The following is a 24,789-nucleotide window of genomic DNA, read 5'->3' as shown; positions in this document are numbered from 1 at the left end:
TAGTAATTAGATAGGCAGTCTAAATAAGGAGTAAAGTAAAAATTTATCTTTTATTTGAAGGTTTCACATTTCTGTTCGTTTTTTTTTTCTCTCCTGACCTTTTCTCTGAAAGGGGGAATATGCTATGTACACTAATGTGCTTTAATTTATTCATTGAATACCAGCATCCTTGCATTAACAATAAGTTAAAAGATGATAAATCAGTGGTGAATCACAGTACATTTCCCCCAAGATAATCATTTTATGTACAGTAAGCATGTACAGAAGTACCACTATTCTCACACCCTGTGAACTAATTTTCAAATGTCTGAAAATCTGGTTCCCCTTTTACTTATAACTGGGAATTTAATTGTATTAAAAAGACACTTTAGGGATAACAATGAAAGAAGTTTTTCTTCAATGTAGGCATTGCTAATATCTACTTCATTTTGTAGAGGGAAAAAAATCCTCAAATCTGATTTTCTGAAAAAATATATGATTATTTATGACTGGTAACCATTTTATGGTCTTTATTATTAATTATTATCATTTATTATTAATTTTAATAATTAAAAGTTTTAATAAGGTAGTTATTTTCTCCTGAAGTGTCTTTGCAACATCATGCTGTCTTCCTCTAACTGGATTTTAAGTAGATCACAATGACTTCTTTTCAAGAGGCCATCCCGGTTCCACTTAATCTATTGTAGATCTGAAGATCGCCTGTAAGGCTAGTTTTAGTACTAAACTGTGATCGATGGGTTTGGATCTGAGTTATTTCTCTGCCCAATATGGTTCCTGTCACATGAATACTGGATGCCAGGGGAAGTGATGTGTCCCAGAGGTCAAGCACACAGGTTCTGGCACTAATACTTAGGTTACATTCCTAGTCTCATTGTTTATTATATTTTTACTTTACTTTTTCCAAATGTAAAGGTGAATGCTGATATTTATTCCTTAGTATTAAAAATTACATAAAAAACCACATGTGATCTCTATATAATTATACCTTGTCAATATAAAGTGCTTTAAAACTTCAGCTATTTTTACTATGACAATATCATCACTTTGACTTACTCTGTGTGTACCTTGTACCTAGTGATGATAAAACCCTAAGCTAAGCCACACCGAAGTTTCAGTTTCTTATTCAACTAAATAATTGTTACCCTCAGTAACCCTAAAGTACTCTGTAAAGACAAATTGATGAAACTAGCATTTGAAAAGGCAAGATGAGAGATGTTTTCAGGACAAAGGCGATGACAGAATCATATTGAATGGCAAGTTGAGCAGTTTCATACCTTTTTTTCAATGTCTTCCTTTTTCACATATTGGAGAATATAATCTAAATTCAATTCTGTGTGGTTATTCAATGAAAGGAGGCCTGTGAGAGATTACTCAACACATAGGCTGAATTAGAAAAATCCTGAGCAGTGATGCAGCCCTGCGCATGTGGCTGAGAAAACTGTTGTCCTGGGAACAGCCTTGGACAAATACATATGTGTTCTGGCCAGCCAGGTGCTGGGCCTAGGGGAACATGCACACGTGTGAACAAAGGCAGCAGGACCATGGGCAGTTTTAACACTCTAAGAGCACAATGTTTATTAGGAATAGAATTAAGAAGACAGACACTCTTCGTCTCACTTTGAAGTTGTTCCCAAACCTTGCACCCCTACACAACATGGGCCAGAGATGATGTTGAAAATAACATCTGGGGTGCCACCGCCTGCAGTGCCAGAATCCCATATGGGAACCGGTTCGAGTCCTGGTTGCTCCACTTCCAATCCAGCTCCCTGCTAATGTGCCCAGAAAAGCAGCTGATGATGACCCAAGTGCTATGGCCCCTGCACCCATGTGGGAGACCTGGAAGAAGCTCCTGGATCCTAGCAAGTGAACCAGAAAATGGAAGACCTCTCTTTCTCTCTCTCTCTCTCTCTTTCTCTCTCCCTCTCCCTCTCCACCTCTCTCTAACTCTGCCTTTCAAATAAGTATATAATTTTAAAAAAAAAGAAATAAACAAAATAACATTTGTAGGTACCAGCTCCACTGTAAATGTCTCCAGGAAGCTTTAAGAGCTATTTGCAGAGGGAGTGACTTGGGATGGGAGAAGGTTTGAGGGGCTTGGAAATACTGTAATTTTAAGTTTTAATGTAAATATTATCCTATTCATATCTCTAGTGACAAAAATAAAGTTTGCATTTAGTTTTATTGTTCTTATTTTTACTCTGATGTGTCTTTCTGTGGACAGTGCAAGCTCTTGAAGGACAATAATTGTGTCCTAGTGCTTTCTTTTATTCCCAGTGCCTTGAACACTGCAAGGAAAAAAAAAGAGTTATTCAGTGATATTTTTTAAGTACATAAATGAACAAAAGAAATTATGCAAAGGGTTGTCCTTGGCATTTCCTCCAAAGATATTTATGGGTTCAGATATATCAGAGTGATGTTGTTAACGCTCATACATCACCAAGAGAAACCCTTAGCAACTCTGCTCTGCCATGATAAGGATGAAGCTGGGGACTTAGAAAACAGAAAAGTTCATAGCACTTTTGCCTAAAACTGAGAAGATTCTAAATTCTATCTTCAAACGATATTTTTATCATCCTTTCCAGGAAAATTAGAGATTTTTTAGGCTCCATAAATACTATAAACACAAAGGAAGAGAATTATTTATGACAAACTATTTGAATGTTTTATAAACAGCAAAGAGTTAAATGAGATGCTATTTTAGGGGGAATTTATTCTGCTATTTGTCTGTGAATGCTGTAAATTAAATATTCTAAGCAAACATGATCACCTTATTTATAATAAATTTGTAATAAGCTAAAAACCTCTCATGCAAAGACTGAAACTCATAATTATGCAAATAATACACTTTGCTATATTTTGAGTTCATTGAGCAAAATTAATGATAATACTTCATATTTATGCTTAGAAAATTACATTATGTGAAGGATATATATATATGGGTAACTGGTTTCTCATTGAAAGTGTCATTTCAGGAAGAGAATTCTCTATAAAGTTGGTATCAGTCATACTACACAAATTATATTATGATAGTTTACTCATAATCAATAAAGTTGGATAAAACAACTCTAACTTTTGTCTTGTTGAACGTTGTTTTGCTGTATATAAAGAGACAGGTGTTTTGTGATTATTTTATGTGACCATAAACCTAAGAGCTCCTTAAACAAGCTATTTATGCTTTTGGATTGGGATTGAAACATATGGTCTACCTTAAAATCTGTTTAGTGTCTCTAGAAATTATTGTTTGATAATTTAAATTATTTTAATTATGTTGTTATCAAATAAAGATGTGACCAAATAGAAGTACCTCTGTATCCCAATATGCCTTTACTTAAAAGAAAAAAAAATGACAGACTTAGATATTTGATATTTGTTTTCTCAGTTCATCTCAGACTCAAAAACATCCTGAATTTTTTAGGACAGTAGAGGAAAAAAATAGTGGCCCAGTGAGCTGATCTATATTTTACTATGATTTTAATCATATTTGATTTCTTTTCTTCTCCTCCCTAGTTACCTCTGAAATTTATTACATAAATTTAGCAAGTGTTAGATACCCCTCTTCCATCTTTGTTCTCTTGCTCCTTCCTTCCTTTCTTCTTCATTACATTCTTTTCATTTTTCCTTTCCTTCCTCTCCTTCTGTCTGTCCCTCACTTTTTTTTCTCTCTCTTCCTTCTTTATTTGTCTGCTCTCACATCGCATATTCCCTGGACTCCGTACACTGTGATTTGCATATTAGTTTTCATGTTGAAAGTCCCTCCAAAGGTCGCATGTTGAAGTTTTGGTCCCCAAGGTCTTAGGTTAATGGTACGCAGGGCTGGGGAACATAGTCAAATCACAGCACTTTAGAGAGTGATTGGATTAGAATGGGTTGTTCTGATGCAGCCTCCCTGATTAATCCTGGTGCTTTGTAAGAAATCATATAGAGATCGAAATAGACACACATGCTTCCTGTTGCCATGTGATGATCTGAGCCAGCTCAGGCCTCTGCCAGCAAGAACACCATTACCAAAGTTTCAGTCAATAGATTGTGAACCATGAAACACAAGAGACTTCCTTTCTTTATAAAATTAATTGCTTCAGGCACTTCATTGTTGCAAATGAAAATCTAACACACTATCAAATATTTTCACTGGCCGGCCAGGAGCCATAGTTTAATCAGAGCTTAAAGCTCTTATTTTTTACCCTTTAATCAGTAACTTCCCATTCTCTTCTCATCTGCTGCACTGTGAGGTTTCTAGAGTCAATAATAATGTACTGTAGTTTTCAAAATAACTGAGAGTAAATTCTAAATGTCTCAGCATTAAAAAGTGATAGATAAGTAAGCTAGCTAATGAATGTGTTAATCAATTCAGTTAAATCATTCCATATATTACAAAGATATTCACAAAGTTTCTTGGAAATGGAATTTTAAAAGATGGTATTTTAAAACCTATGCACAGGTTTTTTTCATAATTTCTGTATTCCATGAACATTTTGAAGACTCCTCTTAAGCACAAATTTCAAAAATGTTTGTGCCAGAATTAACCTTTAATTCTATTTTCCGTGAACATTTTGAAATACCCACAAATACATATATTGAAATATCACCTTGTATGCCTTAAATGTGTTCAACTATGATTCGTCAATGAAAAAATAGCATTAAGCTTTCAAAGATGTCCTCTCCCCCAAGAAAAACAACACTCACTTAATAGATTCCTAGCTCTGATGTAATACTTTCTCTGGGTTGAAATTTTTACTAGTGAACATTTAAATCAGTGTTTACAAAGCTTCTGGGTTATAAAAATTACATAGGAATAGCTTGATAAACCTATAGCCAGAACCAAAGGAAATAAATATCTTTTAATAACTCTCTTGATGATCCTTATGACATGAATCCTTCAGGAAAGACTAATCTAGGTCAACCCCCTCAGTCTATGCAGGATTTTTCTCACTGTCATTCTGACCTGTGGGCATACACCACCAGCTTCAGCCCAACGATAAATACACTTTTTAAGAGGAAGCCTATTCTATTGTTAGACTTCTCTAACTATGAAGGGAAAAATGTTCTTATGTTGTCCTAAAGTTAGTTTCCTATTTTTCAACTTACAATTTTATCATGGGCAAATCCTGCTATCAATACATGAAAATCTATTCTCTTTATTTTAATAAAAATAGATGAACTACAGAAAAAAAAATCAAAGCACTCTAATATATATGATGTGACATGAACAGGTTTTTGTCAGCAGGAAAGCAATGAAAATGGGATTAAGTCTTCCCAGTAAAGGAAATTAACCAACAGGAGTCTGACAATTGTAGGCTTATTTTTAGGGAATGGTGATATGTTTTGAAGGTTATTAAGATGTAACCTCTTATTCAACTAGAAACTTAAATGTTTCTCCTTGAGAATAATCTTTAGATCTTCAGGAAAGTTGCAAATTGCTACTTCCAACGTGCCAGACTACTGCTATTATCACGTGATTTTAATCAGAAAACTTGACTTTAAATACATTCCAATTTAGACATAGTAGTCTTGTCATCTTGTATAAATGGTTTAACCTTCATGGACATTTGTTTTTCATGTGTGATCTTTAATAATACAATTCTGACACACAAACCTAGAGTTGAGCTAAGGATTTAAGATAAAAAGTGATATAAAAATTATCATAAAATTAAATTTTATAAATACACTACATGTGAAGAAACTACACTACACTAGTTTCTCAAATATGTCTCTGGTAGGATTTTTTTTAGAATGAATTGAAAAAAAAGCATTATGAATTAATTGACATTCATCTAAAATTACATGTTCCTAAATGTCACATCTATGGCTCTTGAAATATTATTCCACCATCAGCAGACATCTTTCTGTCTTTATTAGAGTTCACATATTTATTGAGGTGGGAAAATAGAGAAAAAGGAAGCCAGAGTAAGAAAGATTGTGCCTTAAAACCAAAGTCAGTTCTCACTTCTTTACACTGGCCACACAAGACAATAGAACTATAGATCGAATCATCGTTTAATGGATTTAAAAGAAAATATAGAAAACTGCATGAATTATGGAAGTTCCCAAAGTCATCTTAAATGAATCCTCCTGAGGGGAACACATTCAAGGGCAATTCTTTTATTGTACTTTGTGTGGCTTTTATTGTCTTGGCCAAAACTGTTTTTAGGAAACAAATTAAATTCCCCATTTTCTTTTTACTTATAATAAATCAACGGATATATTCAAGACAATACTTCAATGTTTGAGTTTTTAAATTCAAAAGGGGGAAAATTATGTCTAGAAAAAAATTAAGCCCTGGTTTTAACATTAACTAGCTGTTTATTCTTATAAAGACATACCAACCAAAAGGTTTTTGATTGCTTTTTTTTCTTTTAAGGTTTATTTATTTATTGGAAACTCAGAGTTACAGAGAGGCAAGGCAGAGAGAGAGAGAGAGAGAGAGAGGGAGAGAGAGAGAGAGAGATCTCCCATTTGCTAGTTCAGTTCCCAAATGATCGCAATGGCCAGGGCTGGGCCAGGCCAAAACCAGGAGCCAGGAACTTCTTCCAGGTCTCCCAAGTGGGTACAGGAGCCCAAGGACTTAGGCCGTCTTCTACTGCTTTCCCAGGCCATATCAGAGCGGAAGATCAGAAATGGAGCAGCCAGGATTTGAACTGGCGCTCATATGGGATGCAAGTGGTGGCTTTACCTGCTACACTACTGCACCAGACCTTGATTATCTCACAATGAGGCAATTATGTCAGTATCACTGAGAGATGCATCTAAATTTCAATCTTGAAATGATTCGTATATGCATTTTAATTTAAAATATAAACAAAAAACTTGAGCACTAACAGAAAACCAGTAAAACATAGCCTTTTTGACATGAAAGACACAAAATATGCCTGGATTTATATTTTGAGTTTGTTATGTCAAATATTCATCTGAGGAAATAATATCAGGAAAAAAACAGATTAGATGAAAATTTAAATAAAATATTAACAAAATATGACATTAAAATTCAAAAGGTACTATTTACTCTACTATTACAGAAAAAATACTTATTATTTTAAGCCCAATATGAACATTAGCCTTTTAGTAGAACAAAGCTAAATTTTATTACAGTTTGAATCTATACTGACTTTTAAAATATTTTTAATGTGTGTACAAAAAAATTTAGACTCTAAATCATCTCAGTTTAGGTTTGTTGTTTAATACTGGTGAGGTGGGGTTGCAGAAATACGAAGAGTTTCAAATTGATTTTTGAGCTCCTTCTGTATTCAGAGTACCGGAGAAGGAAAAGAATTCAAAGGCAGCGTATTTGGGGCTGACATTGTGGCACAGTGAGTTAACCCACAACTTGAAATACTACCAGTTTGCCTCCTGGCTACTCCACTTCTGCTCCAGCTCCCTGCTAATGTGCATGAAAAGCAGCAGATGATGGCGTAAGTACTTGAGTTCTGTGGGAACTTATGACTTCTGTGGGAAATGCAAATAGAGTTCCTCCCTTCTGGCCTTGGTATGGCCCAGCCCCATATTATTGAAGCAATCTGGAGAGGTAAACAGTCAATAAAAGATTTCACTTTCTCTCTCTCTCAAATAAATAAAACCTTTAAAAAAAAAAAAAGTCAATGTACTCATTCAACAATACTGAATGGATTTCACAACCATGCCAGGAAGACTAATGCATAGCAGAATTATTCTGTGAATACTCTAACAGAAATATTAACCAATTACCACTAGAAGAAAATGAAATCAGATTAATTTCTGCTGTGAATGTCTGAAATGGTTTTGTAGGACAGACTTATTAGAGTAGTCATCAACAATACCTGGGCAGTCCATCAAAGTCATACACAAAGTTATACACAAAGTTACACACAGCAGTAAAGGAAGAAAATTAACAAGTTTATGGACATCACACACGCATATTTTAAAGACATTTTTCTGAGGCTGATTCCGTGGCATAGGGGACTAAGACTCTGCCTGTCATGCCAGCATTCCAAATGGGCTCCAGTTTTTGTCCCAGCTGCTCCTCTTCTGTCTCTCCCCGTCTTCGTGGAGGAACGATACAGGACCCTGCGCTGTTCTTTTGTCTGCTCGGCCCTCCCCAGGTTTGCTGCTGGTTCTTCCTGGGTTGGCTACCGTCCCTTCCACCTCCGTGGAAGGGCAGTTCCCCCTGGCCACATTCCCCACTTCCGCAGGGGAGCGGCACACCACCGGCCGGCTCTCTGGGGGCTGCACAGGTGTTCCCTTAGATGTTCCCCTTAGATGTTCCTGGTGCATGCCGTCTCTCTCCTCCTTTATAGTCCTCCTCTGCCAATCCCAACTCGGCTGCCCACACGCCGAGCACGCCGCTCTCCTCCAATCAGGAGCAAGTCCTACAGTTTATTAGCTGAACTGGAGGCAGCTGTGCAGAAGCTGTTTACTTCTCTCCCAGCGCCATATTGTGGGAGAGCAGATGCATAGAATAAGTCTTAATTCCAGTAACTCAGTCTAGTCCGGATTGCTCCCCACACTCTTCCAGTCCAGATCTCTGATATGGCCTGGGAAAGCAGTGGAAGATGGCCCAAGTGCTTGGCCCCTGCACTTACATGGGGGACCTGGGAGAAAAAGGAAGGGAGAACATCGGATCAGCTTAGCTCTGGGTGCTGTGGCCATTTAGGGAGTGAACCAGCAGGTGAAGACCTCTCTCTCTCTCTCTGTAACTTTACCTCTCAGATAAACAAATCTTAATAAAAGAAAGATATTTTTCTGTATTTAATTTCAGAATCAATGTTAATAACAAGTTTAATTCTCCAAATAAACATTATTACTAGACATTCATTTCACAGAAATTTTGTTTTAAAACAACCTCTACATTTGCTTAGGATGTGTTGTTTAAGTGAAAGCTTTTGCTGGAAAGTTTTATGGCAATGATGACAATTTTCTTATTTATAAAATTAATAAATTAATAATTGAAAATTAATAAATCATTATATTATTGAATTATTTTGGCTTTTCTTTAATTATCCACAAATTTCCAAGCTATAAGTACTAGATTTTACTAGGCTACAAGTCATTCTGTGTAAGTAAGGTGGCATATTTCACATTTATGTATACTTTTGTGATTTTATTCCTTACTATGTTAATTGAAGATTTCATACAACAAATTTGTCTATTTTGTGAAAACAATCTCAATTGCAAGATATTTTAAGACTGTAATTATAATTAGTCATTAAAAATTTTAATTCCATGAAATGATCTAATCAAATCATTATTCTTGCTCACCTTTGGTTCACTATAGTAATACAACTAAGATGATCTGCAAAAAATTGACTGATAAAATGTCATTTTTATTTTTTATCACTAAGCAGATATATTTTCATTTCTGGACTTTCTTGACGGGGTCTAACACTACCAATATATTTTAGGTAATTTTGTAAATTCAGTATTTTACTTATAAAAATTAGAATATTTAGCATTTATATTGTAACATATCACCTTTCAGCTTACTTATGTCAATTTCTTCTTTTGCATTACTGAAACAGTCTACCATGACATTTCACTACTTAAACCTTAAAATCTGTTTCTTTGATCTTAACTTCATGCTTCATATAACTCAAGTATGATAATCCTAGTTCCAAAAGTTTTTTTTTCTGAAAGAAGAAATTACTTTATATATTGATTTTAAAATTTAATTTTTTCATGACCATTTATTGAGCACTTACTGCATGCAGTATACTTCTAACATCTTTCATCTCATTGTACTTTTCAGAAAATGATAGTCACATTTCTTTTTAAGTGTTCAAATTATGTTCACTTGTTGCTTAAATGGCAGTTCATAAAGAATTAATGGAAAGTACAATGAGATGCAAAGTAAAATGATTACAAAGAGAAAAGTCATCTTTGATGCTTCCCATTTTGAAATTCGCTAGCGGCAGTCTATCACTGTGTTCAGCCATTTTTTTCCCCTAAAATGTCCCTCAGATTTGCCCTTTCTTTTCAATTCTGACTACTAAGACTGAAGCACAGCCTTTCATCTCTTCATGCTTGGAATACTACAACACGTATTTAATTGGTTACCCTTTCCCTAGTCATTTCTTCTTTAATCTGTCTTTCCATTATAATCATTTTTCGAACAGTCCAATATTGTTATGCCACTAGTCTGCTCAGGAAAATCTTACAATCTGCCTTCTGCATGCAAAACTAAATTCTCCAGCCTTACTTTGATGATCACTCATAATTTCGTGTCATTCTACTTGTGAAGCTTTATTTTCTAAGTTTTCCCAGGTTCATTCTCTCTGCCTCTGTCAAATCTGCCAGCTCATTTACTTCCTTACAGTATTATCCAGAGCTAGGAAGAGTAATAAAACATACACAGATACACACAGACACACACACACACACACACACACAATATTAATTTTGGGACTAGCACTGGATGATTACGGAATTCCAAAAGTCCCAGGATCTGTCATTGGCAAACTTGAGGCCCAAGAAAGCCCGTGAAGGAATTCAATCTGAGTTCAAAGGCCAGGGTGAGTAGTAGAAAGCCACTGTCCCACAGTCCCTGCTGTCTGTCATTTTATCAATGGCAACACAATCAAAGGCTTCCTTGAAGCTACTTGTGGCTAGGGACTGATTTCTAGCCAGCGAGGTGTTAATAAAAGTGACATTTGCTACTTCCAAGTTATTTTTCTCTTTATAGACATTTGCCCAGGGCTCTCTCTTCACCTCAGTCTCTAACTTGAGTTTGGTGAACACTTGGGGAATTCTTGGAAGTCATGTGTTGAAGGTAACAAAGCCACACTCCAGACCTAGGCTGCTTCTCTCTGAACTGCTTCATAGAAGGAAAAATCATTTCCCTTGTACTTTTGTCTTTCGTTCTCATTGAAGTTTGCCCTCCTCTAACCAAGCTCACAACCTAAAACCATACCCTTCTGCTGCCTTTCCTTAAAACAAAGTAATATTTTGGAGGCAATTCCAAGGTGTGGACAGAGCAATTAATACCTGCACTTTTGACATCACATCCCTTATAGAAAGAATAGAGTTTTCTCTCATAATTTATGAATATATATTTTCTTTTTTTTTTTTTTTTTTTTTTTTTTTTTTTTGACAGGCAGAGTGGACAGTGAGAGAGAGAGACAGAGAGAAAGGTCTTCCTTTTGCCGTTGGTTCACCCTCCAATGGCCGCCGCTGCAGCCGGCGCACCGCGCTGATCCTGGCAGGAGCCAGGAGCCAGGTGCTTTTCCTGGTCTCCCATGGGGTGCAGGGCCCAAGCACCTGGGCCATCCTCCACTGCACTCCCTGGCCATAGCAGAGAGCTGGCCTGGAAGAGGGGCGACCGGGACAGAATCCGGCGCCCCAACCGGGACTAGAACCCGGTGTGCCGGCGCCGCAAGGTGGAGGATTAGCCTATTGAGCCACGGCGCCGGCCCTATAATTTATGAATATATATTTTCTTATAATACAAGATGAATAGTTGTCCAACACAGATAACAATTACGGCTCTTACACTTTTTTTTTTTTTTTTTTTATAAATTTGGGGTAGTGAGTGCAAAATTGATTTGTAAAATGTACATTGATTATCATGATTTAAGATAGCTGAGAGGCAATCTGTTTTTGACAATGACCATCATCATTAAGGCCTTTCTGAATTGTTAAAAATATAATACATTTATTCACTAGAGTTTGATTTGCAGGCATTATATACTTTGTAAATTTTGGCAAATTGTATTTTATGTCAATTGGTGTATTAAAAATATGGTATAGGAAAATACCATAGTACCTAATTAGAAGATGATAAAAATGAAATGTCCTTAGATTTACATGTATCTGATTTTTCATCAACGTTTGGTGGAACCCTTTCCAAGGTAATTAAACCTATTATTGGAGCCGGCATTGTTGCAAAGGGGATAAAGTTGCCGCCTGCAATGCTGGCATCCCATACAGACACCAGTTTGAGTCCTCGCTGCTCCACTCCTATTCCAGCTGCCTGCTAATGCACCTGGGAAAGCAATGGAGGATGGCCGAACTGCTTGGGCCCCTGCACCCACAAGGGAGACCCAGAAGGAGCCCCTGGCTCCTGGCTTTGGTCTTGCCCAGCCCTAGTTGTTGTGGCCATTTAGGGAGTGAACCAGCAGATCGAAGCCATCTCTCTGTCCCTCCCTCACTCTCTCTCTAACTCTGCCTTTCAAATAAATAACATAAATCTTTTAAAGAAATAAAATAAAATTAATGAAAAATTATTATTGTGTTGATAATTTATTATTTCTTTATTTTTAACCCCCAATGAATGTCATCATACAAGTCCCTTTTCCCCATGGATTTTCTAAAAATCCTAATGGGCAGGGGCCAGCGCTGTGGCGCAGCGGGTTAACGTCCTGGCCTGAAGCGCCAGCATCCCATATGGGTGCTGGTTCGACACCCGGCTGCTCCACTTCTTATCTAGTTCTCTGCTATGGCCTGGGATGGCAGTGGAAGGTGGCCCAAGTCCTTGGGCCCCTGTACCCCATGGGAGACCAGAAGAAGCTCCTGGCTCCTGGCTTCAGATCAGTGCAGCTCTGGCCATTGTGGCCAATTGGGTAGTGAACCATCCAATAGAAGACCTCCCCCCTCCCCGCCTCTCCTCTCTCTGTGTAACTCTGACTTTTGAATAAATAAAGAAATAAAAAAAATTATTGGGGTGTATTTTGCTTTACATTATTTATATAGAATATTTATGTGTGGATTAGAAACAATTCACCTCTCCTTATAGAGAAGCTCAAAATATCTGGTAGCGAAGATGGTGGTATGTGAGAAGAAGAGGATTTACACACCAAAGTCTATGAAAGCTACTCAGAATTTTTATAGATTAAAAAATCCAGTGAAAATATACATTTATTGACACACAAATAGATAGAGAAAGGTAGGAGTAGAATATATATAGGTATCTACTGTTAATTAAATATATCATTAATATCACTATTATTGGTTGTGATAGGCAATGTTCATCATTTCAAATAATCCCATGACTGTTAGAAATAAAGATAGTACATGTGGCAAAATCTCATGTACCTAGTTACTTGTAGAAATAAATGCATACATATAATGCTAATTCTCAGTCAGCATATTTACTTAATCAGATCTCACTCAACAATTTTTGATCAATAAGAGCTTACTCTTTTGCTCAGTATGGGTCACCAATCTATCTTATTGATTTTTGAATTTAGAAAATGTAGAAGTATCAAGTTCCATCTTTTTCATGCATTAATGAGCAACTAACATGAACTTTGTTTTCACTGGGAAATCTAAGACCTTGAACTGTTCTTTTATTTCTGGTTTATCAGCCTCTATCTGACTTCACTTTTCTCCTTCACTTAGATGGTGATATCTGTGTAAGCTTCTTTAATTGTCTTATTAATATCAACAAATCCCTCATTCATTTGACTTTTGCTGTGTGTCTCCTAATAACCCCCAACTTAGAATTATCCTTATAGCCTTCTTTCTTCACTGCTTTGAGACAATTTTTGCATTTCTGGAGAAAGTAAACACCAGTGCCTCTAAAGATCCTACTGCCCAACACTACTCATGTTGCACTATTACTCTGTATTCTGATTTAATATTCCATTATTCTCTGAAGGAATTTCAACCCTTTACACACTAATTTATTCTATTTCTCCATTACCAGGTTGATATCCTCACTGTCCATTTAATTCTGTGTATCAATGCCACTTTAAATGATCTCAGCCATACAAAGACTTCATATATATCCAACTTCATATTCTCCCTTCTTGTCCCAAAGAAAAGAAGAAAATAGCCATAGTTCTCCAAACTCTCTATCTGAATTTTGATATTAACTCTTTCTTTCTTGAAAACATGTTCCATCAAATAATAACCAGGTTTTATAGTTTTCCATTTCTTTTCACATTTTCTCTGCCTTCAAATGTGCTAATTACATTTTCCCTTCTTAAAAAAGCTTTCCTCCCATTGCCATTCTCTCCAGTATTTTGTGTCAACCTCTTGTACTCTGGAGCTTTCACAAAAATCCCATCATTCCTTCACTTCTTGTAGACTAACTTTAACTTCTTGTGGCTTTCACTATAAATACTTGATACTAACTGTTCTGTAAACCTTTTCCCATTCTTTATTTTGATTGATTTTTTATATTTGACAACAGTAAATATCTCGTTTCTTTGTTGTTGTAGCTGTTGTTTGTTGATCTTGACCTTTACTGACCTTTATTTATTCAAAGTAACTGAAATTTTTCATAAAACTGATGACTATGGGCAAGCATATAGCAAGTTTTTGCTTTTGAAATGAATTTCAGTATAAGGTCATGCAAAGCAAAATGTGAAACAAATAATTTAAAGAAAAACCAGACTGACACTAAATTACACATTCAGTGGTGGTACTGCTCCTATAGGAGATGCTGTGATGGGAATATTTTAGGCCTCAGATCAGTGGGAGAAAGAACAAGCAAACAGGAACCACAGGGAAAGCAGCAGGTATGGCTGAAATGGAATTTATTCTGATTAGGATTCTTCACAGAATAAAGTTGTGAAAGTGCATAGGCCAAGCAGGCTACCTTGTGCAGTTCCCTGGTCTGAGTTCTGTGCTAGTGCCTTCGTCTCAGTATGTGCTCCGTGGTTGGCCTCTGGTACGCAAACAGGCCACCAGCTATGACCCATGACAGCCAGCTTCAGACTCCTCACTCCAGTGTGCATCTCGTTTCTCTGCCACAAGTTTGATGAATTGAGAGTGACTGGCATAAAGCTTCAGTTTATCACTGATGTCCACCCATTTCACTTTTCCATCATCATCTCCAGCTTCTAGGGTAATATTGTCCATTATCTCACCTGTTTCATCATGGTAGTTCACAGCTTCTGTCTCCACCCATGCGTTATCAGTGTTCGGGGATCATCTACATATCCCTTATATATCACCAGATGATCCTGGCTGAAGAGTCTGTGCAACTGTTTCTCTATTTCTCTTTTCAGCGCTGGATTTCTGTAAGGAGTTGAGAGCTTCCTCACCAAATTCTCTTTTCAGTGCAGCACTAATCTTCTCTCCTGGGTCCACCATGCCCCCTGGGATTGCCCATTCTCCACAGTCTTTCCTTTTTATTGCAACAAACTGTAAGATGTGTTTCCCAGAAACAGGATGGGTGATTTTATTTCCACTGTTATCCTTTTTCCACCTGGTTATGATGGGATCTGCAGCATGATTTGGGCCCCATCGCCCCAAAAACCCCAGCCAACCAATCCTGTCCATCCTGCAGGATTTCTAGGTCTTCCTTTTTGAATCTCCTACAGGCCATTCTTGCTCTTTCTCTCAACATGCCCATCCTTTTCATTAAACTTGGGAGAAAAGTTAGTTTCACTGATCTGAGGATCTGCCCACATGGGTCCAGCCAGGACAGAGACAGCAGTGTACTCCACAGGGTTATAGCCCTGCCACTCAACTAGCCAGCCCACTTTCTCACTGGGAACCTGGCTTCATTCAACTTTTGAACATGGGTAAGGAGATGTTCGGGCCTTGTGGGAATTTCCTTTGATGCTATTAGAACCAGACATGATGTTGCAATTAAGATGAATCCAACAGGATGAAAATGAGTTTCAGCAGGTAAAGCTTCAGCGACCAGCGCCCAGTCCCGTGACGGCCTCGGCGCGTCAATATCTCATTTCCTGAGAGCCATTTTACTCTTGCTTGAACACCATGGTTTTCATTTCTCTGACCATTCCACTCACTGTTTCTACAGAAAATAAATGGATTTGTAAGTTATTTCTGCTTTGGTTTAGATGTTTTAAAATGTACTCTAACAACCAATATCTTCACTTAGCTCCCAACAGTAACCATTTTCCGAAAGTCTATTCTTACCACCCACATTCTCTATGATTGGTGTTGCTTCTAAATGAACAGATCTCAATTCTTTATTGCAATCCCAGTACCTATGCCTTGACCTACAAACTTACACATCCACATATTTGCTCTTTGACTTTACTTTAATATTCTGATAAAGCAAACATAACCAATTGTCATCAAATATATGGTTCTTCTCTCCAAATTAACTTTCCTTTCAGACTTTTTTATTTTTATTTATTTTTCTCATAACATATTCTTTGAGTATGTGTAGCACAACTTAAAATCTAAGAATAATCCTTTATGCCCCTTTTTTCTTCATTTAAAAGAATTCCAGATTTTTGGTTTCCATTTTTGATTACATCCTTTTAACCTTTCTCCTTTTCAATTCTTACTGGCATTGTGTTAGACTTTTTTCTTATTTTCCATTACTTGAGTTGTGGCCAAGCTTCCAAATGATATCCTTGCCTTCAGCAATTCTATTCCTAACATTTTACTTAAATGTTCTTTGAACTGTCATGGAGAACAAGGTATCTTTTTTTATTTTTATTTTTATTTTTTTTTTTAGATTTAAAAGTATTTACTAGAATCAAGGAACTCCAGCCACAGTGGCGTGGAGGGGGTTTCCAAGACAGGAAAACCCAAAGAGGACCAGTGGCAGTTGGCTGTAAGTACAGTTTCCAGGAAAAAAAACTTGACCATCAGATTGTCATTCACTTACCAGGCAGGGACAAAAACCATCAAAAGACCTCATTTACAATTCTCCATCCTGTCTGGACTGCTAAGGGTGGGATAGGTAACTTGTTTTCACAATAAGCTGTGAGCTCAGGAAGAGCTCCCTGAACAAGGTATCTTTAAGACACTTAAAATTTGGCCCAAATTTGGCCAGCGCTGAGGCTCACTAGGCTAATCCTCCACCTAGCGGTGCTGTCACACCGAGTTCTAGTCCCGGTCGGGGCACCGGATTCTTTCCTGGTTGCCCCTCTTCCAGGCCAGCTCTCTGCTATGGCCTGGGAGTGCAGTGGAGGATGGCCCAAGTGCTTGGGCCCTGCACCCCATGGGAGACCAGGGTACGTACCTGGCTCCTGCCTTCGGATCAGCGCGATACGCCAGCCGCGGCGGCCATTCGAGGGTGAACCAACAGCAAAAGGAAGACTTTTCTCTCTGTTTCTCTCTCTCACTATCCACTCTGCCTGTCAAAAAAAAAAAAAAAAAAAAAAATTGGCCCAAATTTACCTTCTCACTTCATTTCCTATTATTTGTCTATACTTTAATTCCCATGTCTGTTACTCATTTCTTTGAACATAGAGCATAAGTTTTTTGTTTATTATTTTGCTTGTGCTAGATTTTCTTGCCTGAAATGCTCTCCTCCAAAATAACTTTCAAAATTCAATGCAGTATTTAGACTCTTTTTTCATATGATAGCCTTTCAATGATGCTTGTTCTCAGTGGAAAGTTTCTCTCCTCACTTTGTTGAATGCCTGTTCTAGGATTTTGTCATTACTCTGCCTTGTAATGAGGCTTGTTTTTGTAGGTCTTAACTACTGTTACTTTTCTTTGTATGCATTAACTGAACTTTTTAATCATCATATCTCTTTAAATATATGTGTGTGTGTTTGTGTTTGGGTGTGGGAATAAAAATAGGCAAAATGAATAAATCATTGAATGACAAAGAAAATACTTCAAGACTTTTGAAAAGTAGTTTGAGTAGTCCCTTGCTTCTTGGTTACATCTTGTTTGGTAACTTTTATCACGAATAATAATAAATTTGTATGCATAAATTTCATTGTATTTTTAATTGATGCATAATTTTAATTGCTTCAGTGAATTTTTCCAAAAAGATTTATAAGGCTCTAAGACTTCTGAAATGTCTCAGATTCAGTTATACTGTTTATGTGTCCTGAAGCATCTATGCTGTTTGATTCTAAAATATGTAGGGCCTTCTGGTATAATTCAGGAAGCTATACATATGCTTTCTCCTTTTTAGTATAACATTTGTGGTATTTTCCTTTTATTCATTAGGAATTCTATATTTAGCTCATTTTAAATAAAAAAGACAAATATATACAAAAAATGTGGATGATATCATTTTCATCAGCAAAATCACAAGTGTGAATAATTAAAAAATTGTTAATAACAGAATAGTATGCCACATTATTCAGCTATGGAAAAGGTGAATTCACATACCTTTATCATATGATATCACCAAGATGAGTGTAAATTATTTTAGGACAAGAATCACCAGCTATCTCTTCTTGAATCCATTTCCTGAGCCACATATTGTGGTGTAGTCTTGATCTGTTCTTTTGTCATCTTTTTTACTTAAAGAGGATATTGGCAAGGAGATTGGAATCCAATAGATATTATTGCTACCTGCACTGCTCCCTCCTCAAATAAGTCTTGAATTCTGACTTTCAATTGCATCTAACTCTTCATGAAACTATCTACTTCTATTCAGTGTTAAAGATTGATTTAAAACGATTTTCTTGGTCAGTAGATTAAATTACTCTATAAGGTCAAAGGGCTGCAGTATGGAATTAAACCTGATGTACAGAAGAAATAAATTAGCAAGAGAATGTAAAGGGAAATTTTCTCCTTTATAAATAATGAAGTACTGTTTTATTGCTGAGATTAAATAATAATATTAAATTTTTTGACAGGGTGTCTGCACCTCTACCAGGCCTCTCCATAATTCTAAAAACATGACAGCAGATATTCGTTGGCCTATGTGAATATTTGGCAAAACATTTATTATTAGGCCCCCTCTTAGCAGACATTGTTTTCTTATCTGGTACTTAATAACTTAAATGAGTGTAAGAAAAAGCTTTAAAAGCCACTCTTCAAAATGTTAAACTTCATGAAATTTGAGGCATCACAAAATAGTTGTTTACATAGAGTTTGGCTTGATGTTGGAGAAGAAAATAAGAAGCAAAAGTCAAAGAGATCTTCAAGAGCAAAAAGTTTGTTGATCGTAATGTTTCTAGCCCATGGACTAGAACACAGTAGGCATGCCTAGGAATTTACTGAATAAATTAAAATTGAACTTTTTTAATAAAAGACTTATTTTTTATTTGAAAGTAAGAATTACAGAGAGAGAGAGAAAAAAAGAGAAAGATATTCCATTTGCTGATTCCCTGCCCATATAGCTAAAATGGCCAGTGTTGAACAATGTTGAACCAGGAGCCGGGACTGTTATTCGGGTCTCCCACATGGGTGATAGGGTCCAAACACTTGGTCCACCTTCCATTGCCTTTTCCTGGCCATTAGCAGAGATTTTGATTCAAAGTGGAGCAGCCTGGAGTCAACTAGCACCCATTTGGGATGCTGGTGTCACAGGTACACAAAATGGGCCCCAGAATTAAATTTTAAATGCCAAAAATTGATATATATATGAGATATTACTGCAATGTTTCCTAAAATAATTACACATCTAAGCTCCAATAACTTTCATTTAAAAAAACTTCACATTTGTGTTACATTAAAAAGTTTACATAAGTACTTCTGTGGATTTCTGTTTTCACCAGTGAAGTCATAAAAGGAATAATTGATTGAAGGTATGAATTATGTTCTTCAGCATCACCTTTTTTAAATTTTTTATTTAGTAAATATAAATTTTCAAAGTACAGTTAATGGATTACAATGGCTTCCCCCCCCCCACAATTTCCCTCCCACTCACATCCCTCCCATCTCCCGCTCCCTCTCCCATTCCATTCACATCAAGATTCATTTTCAATTATCTTTATATATAGAATATCAATTCAATATATATTAAGTAAAGATTCCATCAGTTTGCACCCACACAGAAACACAAAGTGTAAAATACTGTTTCAGTACTGGTTATAGCATTACTTCACATTGGACAACACACTAAGGACAGATCCCACATGAGAAGTAAGTATACAGTGACTCCTGTTGTTGACTGAACAATTTGACACTCTTGTTTATGGTGTCACTAATCTCCCTAGGCTCTAGTCATGAGTTGCCAAGGCTATGGAAGCCTTTTGAGTTTGCCAACTTTGATCTTATTCCGACAGGGTCATAGTCAAAGTGGAAGTTCTCTCCTCCCTTCAGAGAAAGGTACCTCCTTCTTTGATGGCCCCGTTCTTTCCACTGGGATCTCACTTGCAGAGATCTTCCATTTAGACCTTCCTTTTTTTTTCCAGGGTGTCTTGGCTTTCCATGTCTAAAATACTCTCATTGGCTCTTCAGCCATATCCGAATGCTTTAAGGGCTGATTCTGAGGCCAGAGTGCTATTTAGGACATCTGCCATTCTATGAGTCTACTGTGTATCCCGCTTGCCATGATAGATCATTCTCTCCCTTTTTGATTCTATCAGCTAGTATTAGCAGACACTAGACTAGTTTGTGTGATCCCTTTGACTCTTAGACCTATCAGTGTGATAAATTGCAGCATCACCTTTTTAACTCTAGTCTATTTTGTAGGTGAGCAGACTAATGTCAAAGATTCTCAAATGGCAACTCCTGACTCAGGGTCCAATTGGTCTTCATAGCTCTAAGAACAGAAAATATGTCTCTGTCCCTTACCTCAGTTTTGAATCTTGATAAACTACTTTGTAAAACAAGTGTAATACACTCCATCTCACATTTCTGATTTTTCTCCTCATTACTAACTCAATGATATCAATCATCAAATTAGTCCTTGTATTTGAACCATTATCTCTATATCTGTGTATCAACATATTTATGTGTCTATCTAAATAATGTTTCTATTTTTGTTGTCTCTATCTATCTATCTATCTATCTATCTATCTATCTATCTATCTATCTATCATCTCCCTCTGGATTGCTTTATATGATGCCCTTAGCATGAGCTTAATCAAATAATTCAGCACTGACATAACCTCAGATACAACAAAATGAATGAACATATATAATTTGTTATTTGAAAAAAAGCATTTTGGTAGATTCTAAAAGAAAGAGGAGTGAGGAATTTGATAGTGAAGGGGAAATTAATTTCTGTACAACAACAAAAATTTATTTATGAAAGCAGTCTTTTAGGGTTTGTAAACATTAAATACTGATTACTAAAACTCTAAATCCTGTGTTGGCAGGAGATCTTGCAATAGCTTTGAAGAAATATATCTTTCTACTCACATGTGAAAGTATAATGACTCAAACCTATAAATTAAAATATTTAAAATTATCTATATTCATGTAAATTTTTTGATAAATTATATACTATACAAATATTTTGACTATTCAGAAAGAGGCACATTTTACTTCTTACTCATTAAATAAGCTCACACATGAAACCAATTATGAAACCATTAAAGTTCTGTGTTAAGTAAAATCTAGGTCACATACTAGTAGGGATGAAAATTAAGTCTAAATGCAAACTATTCTGAGTAAGCCTTGACTTTTATTTCTTTTCTGATGAAACAAGGTCATGTAAAGTTAAGGTGCAAATTAGTTTGAAAAATTCTTTAACTCTTTTTATAGTCAGGTAAAAATTTCATGTCCTAGGGAACAAATAGACATAAAGTCTAAGCATCCTTCAAATATAATGTAGAATGTCACATGTTTTAATTTAAATATTTCATCCTCTTCATTTTTTGGGGCCTTTTCTCTTTAAAGGTTAGTTTGTCTTTAAAGCAGTGAAGTGGACACTAGGGAAAGGAAAGTTAGCAGACACATTATCACCCCATCATTTAAAAAGCAGTACCTTAGTGTTCAATGATGAATTCTCTCACAAATGATGAAAATTAATGTGATGCAATTTCCTGAAGGAAGCATTGAGTTGCAATTACAAATCACTATGAAATATGCATATTTACATTTATTCTAATTGTGCTGTTTTGAATTTTTAAATTGATTCATATACACATACATAATGTGTATATACAATAAAGGTACAAATAATTTTTAAAGTTCTTTGGTCTAGAGATTTAGAATATCACCTGTATTAAAAAGTCCATTGTAGGGGCCTGCGCTGTAGCATAGTGGGTAAAGCAGCCACCTGCAGTGCCAGCGTTCCATATGAATGCTGGTTTGAGTCCCAACTGTTTCACTTCTGATCCAGCTCTCTGCTATGGCCTGGGAAAGCAGTAGAGGATGGACCAAATCCTTGGGCTCCTGCACCCATGTGGGAGACCTGGAAGAAGCCCCTGGCTCCTGGCTTTGGACTGTCACAGCTCCAGTCATAGCAGCCTTTTGGGGAGTGAACCAGTGGATGAAAGATATCTCTCTCTCTCTCTCTCTCTCTCTCTCTCTCTCTGCATCTCTGCCTCTCCTTCTCTCTCTGTGTAACTCTGAGTTTCAAATAAATAACTAAATCTTTAAAAAAAATCCATTGTAGAGCACTTGTAAACTCTTCATTATTTTCTAAGCCTCAGACTACCACGGAATGGGATGTAATGCCTTCTGATTGACGTTTCACTAAAGATACTTCAGAAAGAAGCTCCTGCATATGGACGATACTTAGGTAATTCAGAAAATTCTGCCTGCCAATATATGTATACATAAATATAAAACTCAAGGAGTCAGTGGTTCCCAAATGTCAACCTAAGGACCAGTTGCTTCCAAATAACCTAAGACATTTTAAAAATATTTGTTCACGGGCTCCAGTACTGTACATTCTGAAAATAATCAGTGTAGGATTCAAGAATCTTCACTTCTAAAGATATAAAGGATGGTTCATATATACGGCTACAGTCTAAAATCCATGTCATGTTTTCACACTTCTGAAGAATCAATAAATGTAGTCAAGTTAAAACAAATAAATAAGCACAGCTATTCACCACTGCTTCCTCCCACTTGTTCTCATTTCCCTGTTGGTAATCACTCCCAGGCTGACTTCTCAGAAATATCCCGCCTTGTCATCACAGAACAGCAGATGCAGAGATGCACCTGGGAGGTGTATGCAAAGGAGTCTTAGTTCCATTAACCAATTCTGCCCAGAATCTCAATATCTTGCAGTTTCCAGCAAAGGGACATTTAACCTCCTGTATCCCATTTGTGCAATTTAGTTTTGGATTGAGAATTGTTCCCGAATGGGATGAATTAATAAGAGGTGCATTTCATTGGTTGGAAACTGGCCCTGACCTGCCTGGTTGGCAACATGAGAACTTTCTCAGTGATGAGGATCCTGAGGAAGAGGGCTTGGAATAGATTGCAAATGCTTGTGGTGGACTGGTGGGAGAAGACAGAAAGAAGCGGGGGCCTACAGATGCACCGCATAGCAAGATGAGGCACGGCTAGGTTCAAGACATACTACCCCAAATATGGTACCCTGGCATTTGAGAAAACAGAATAAGCAGAAAAGCCACTCTCCCTGCCCCCTCCCCCTATTTTCCTAATCTAGGCTACGAGACCTGGGAAACTCACGGTCTGCCCTTCTCCCTCATTTTACCCCTAAAGACTCTTATGTGACAAGTGGTCTGTTGTATACCCAAAGGGAAGGAACGGCACACAAGCACCCTGAGGAGAATGCAAACATGCCTTGCTAAGTTCCCCCAAATTTATAACCATTAAATCATACATTTTCCTCTTCAATCATATTTCTGTACAACTGTCTTTTTTTTTCTTTTTTTTTCCAAGAGTCAAAGCAGAAATTTATTAAAGTCCCTCTATGTAGTGTTCTACAGACAAAACAAATGTACAGAGTCCTCCACATTCAGACTCAGAGTGCTTGATGAGCAAACGGACTGCTCTGCCTTCCCCCAGGAAGATCCTGCTGCCGTTCACTCCTGAGACGTGTTTAATGACACCACCAGGAGAAGGGCAACCCCGTGGGGATCCCAAAGCCTCTGCAGAGAGCGAGGAGATACTAGCAGAGGTGAAGTGCAAGAGAAACAAGAGGCAGCTCTTCGGAGGAGTGTGCACACCCCGTGGGGTGGCCTCAGCTGCGGAGTGTGGCCAGGAGCAACTGCATGGCTTCCAGGGCTTCCTCCTCCTCGTCGTCTTCAGATGCAGCCATTGCTCCTGGGAGCTCGGGCTCCGGCAGGGCGTCGGTCACCTTACTGGGCGCTTTGCCCAAGGCCCCTGCTGTGGTTTCAAGCAGAATTCTGTCAATTTCCATCTCTGCCGCCTCTTCCATTTCTTCCTGATCATCCATGCTTTCAAAAGTGTCCTCCAGCATTTCTTCTGTGATCCCAGCCTTCATCATCTCTTGGACAGCTCCTTCATGGTGGCCTGGATCTCTGGGATCTTCACAAGGCTCTGCATGGCCTTCATCACCTCTGTGCTCTTCTGCAGGGAACCAGCCACGCGCAGGACCGCGAGCTGTTCTTCATCCCCACGAGGACGGCGTTCATGTGGGCTTTGGACGCATACAGCTTGCTCACGGCCTTCCTGGAGCGGATCATTTCCTTGGCCAGAACCACACACACATCCTTCTGGCCCTTCTTGGCGGCATCCTTCACAGATCCTTTCACCTTTTCTTCTTCCCTTTGTATGTCTCTTATTTGCCTATCATTTCTCATTTCTTTTCTAATCTTCAGTGACCATTCATTGACCAGCTCTTTGGGCGGCTTCTCCTGGCTTTTCCCAAACAGCCCCATGGCGAACGGAACTCATCTTGCCCCTTGTATACAACTGTCTTTAAAAATACATGGATTTCCCTGTTTATGGGATTCTTCATTTCTGATGGCTCCGCTGTCTCATAGAACTTATGTTACCGCCGGCGCCGCGGCTCACTAGGCTAATCCTCCGCCTTGCGGCGCCGGCACACCGGGTTCTAGTCCCGGTCGGAGCGCCGGATTCTGTCCCGGTTGCCCCTTTTCCAGGCCAGCTCTCTGCTGTGGCCCTGAGTGCAGTGGAGGATGGCCCAAGTGCTTGGGCCCTGCACCCCATGGGAGACCAGAAGCACCTGGCTCCTGCTTTTGGATCAGCGCGATGCGCCAGCCATGGCGGCCATTGGAGGGTGAACCAACGGCAAAGGAAGACCTTTCTCTCTGTCTCTCTCTCTCACTATCCACTCTGCCTGTCAAAACAAAAACAAAAACAAAAAAAGAACTTATGTTACGTAAATTAATATGCTTTTCTATTGTG

The 24,789-nt window shown here is 37.7% G+C and overlaps 2 pseudogenes; both read right to left on the bottom strand.

Moving 5' to 3' along the window:
- Positions 1 to 14,427: 14,427 nt before the first annotated feature.
- LOC100345482 (ADP-ribose pyrophosphatase, mitochondrial pseudogene) lies at positions 14,428 to 15,563 on the bottom strand (annotated as a pseudogene).
- An 8,075-nt stretch (positions 15,564 to 23,638) lies between these two features.
- Positions 23,639 to 24,299, bottom strand: LOC100345222 (charged multivesicular body protein 3 pseudogene; annotated as a pseudogene).
- Positions 24,300 to 24,789: the final 490 nt, after the last annotated feature.

The sequence above is a fragment of the Oryctolagus cuniculus genome, chromosome 2, assembly GCF_964237555.1.
Source record: "Oryctolagus cuniculus chromosome 2, mOryCun1.1, whole genome shotgun sequence".
In the NCBI taxonomy this organism is placed as follows: Eukaryota; Metazoa; Chordata; class Mammalia; order Lagomorpha; family Leporidae; genus Oryctolagus; species Oryctolagus cuniculus.
The sequence above is the reverse complement of the archived record's forward strand: the minus strand, read 5'-3'. Positions and strand labels throughout refer to the sequence as shown.